The sequence below is a fragment of the Grampus griseus genome (assembly GCF_964374135.1).
Source record: "Grampus griseus genome assembly, chromosome: 4".
Classification (NCBI taxonomy): domain Eukaryota; kingdom Metazoa; phylum Chordata; class Mammalia; order Artiodactyla; family Delphinidae; genus Grampus; species Grampus griseus.
In genome coordinates, this window is record NC_138997.1 from 25,066,917 (window position 1) to 25,068,852 (window position 1,936).

The following is a 1,936-nucleotide window of genomic DNA, read 5'->3' on the forward strand; positions in this document are numbered from 1 at the left end:
CGGCTTCCTCTCTCCTGCTCTGTTCACCGTACAGAATGCTTGAGGGAAAATGTTCCACGAGGCATTCAGTTTCAGTTTCAGGCTGAAAAGGTTCCCTGAGACCAGATGCTCAGCCTCTGTTTCCATTATCTTGATAGGAAATAGAATTGGGCGTCTAACCGTGGCACTTCTGCAAAAGGAATGGGAATCCGAATTGAGCTGCGGGAGAGATTCTAAAGGTTCCAACATGCTAGGTGTAGGTGTAAACGTTCCTTTTAAGCCAAGTCTGTGCGCACTCATCTTACATCTCCCCCGGGCGGTTCACGCGGTGGGTGACGGAGTCCGGGCCATCCATGCCGTCCTCTCACTTTGTGAACACGGTGGAAAGCGAGGCCTGGAGTTTGTAAACTCATTCAGGTTCCAGTTGCTCTGCTATGACTGGAAGAATTTCTCTGCGCTCTGGCTTAGGGAGGGGCTCCCGGGAAGCCTTTCTCTCCAGTCCCAGCTGGGTTTGATGTGACCTCATCAGAGCACAAGTGTCCACGTTGCTTGGCACGAGGCAGCCTCTCTGTGTCATGTGGCTCCTGCCGAGAGGGTTTCCCACTCTATTCATGACGTTTCCACAACCCTGCTGTATTCCCTGAACAGTTCACGCTTTCTCTCGGAACAACAAACACATCTGGGCACTGCGGTTGAACGAACACCAGACAATTGTGTGACCGTCGTGTTGGCCTTCCTCCTCCGCCCCTCCCCCTTCTAAGCAGCAGTCCTGTTCCAGGAGCGCCGTGTGAGTTTCAACAGTTTCCTGGTTGAAGGATGTGCGGGCAGGATGGGGAAGGAGGGGAGGGAAGGGGCGGTGCTGGGTCTGGAGAGGCATGTGTGGTATTTTGTCTGGTTTTAGCTTAAAGGTCACAGAGTAATTGGAAACAATTATTTTTTAATTAATAACTTAGGAAAGGTGAACAGAAACATTTCACAAGGTATTACTGCACACCAAAAATAAAACTATGCTTCAATAATTTATCACTCCTTGACAGAGGCTTGAAAAGGGTCCAGTCTGTAAGTACAAATCACCAATTTGCTCTTTTATAAATGACTTCTTCTAAGGGGAAAGTGGATGTCCCTCCAAGTGGAGCATACATGTTCTCATTTGTTTTGTAGAATATGGGGCTGCCAGGTTACTGCATCCCTTCATGTACTCACATCAGCCGCTTCTAAAAGCAGTTCCACTGTTAACTCCCACCAGTCTGTAGCATCCTGTTTTTACTAACTTTTCCCCTGACCTCCCTTTTGTTATGTGTCTTTATTTTCCCCTTGCTGTCTCTCTGTTCTAATATCTGTGTGGTGGAGTAGTGTTTTCAACCATGGAACTACTTTTAATCATGATCAACTTTGGGAAGTGCTACCATTTTTATGGTAATAAAGGACTGTATTATTCACTTGTACCAATGCAAGTTGTCCCCTGTGTATACCTTCACATAGTAGAACGGTGAAACAAAGTATAAAAGCTAAAATTACTTTTTTTCTTAACTGGAGTCTCCTAGAGGTCAGTGAATGATTTCCAATTGCATTGTAGCAAAGACATTTGTTCTGGGTTGAAGAATTTTTCACTTGAGTAAATACATTTTTCCCTGTCTCTCTGCCCCCAAACTCTGGCCACCAGCCTCTGTCTCTTGGGCTGTGACAAAACAGTGTTTAGCGAGAAACAGAAAATTGTGCTTGATTTTTTTTTTTTTTTTTTAGACTATCTGACTTCATGTTCTGTTTTGATCTTCTGAGCTGTTCCTTGGTTAATCTTCCAACAAGTCGAATTGATTCTTACTTCAAAACTGTTTATCCCAAAACAGAGCTGTTGACAAGTACAAATACAGATGGCAGACATGTGCTGTGATTTCCACATTCACATCTCAGCATTCAGGAAGGGAATGCTATTGAGAGATGGTTTACATCTTCAGCT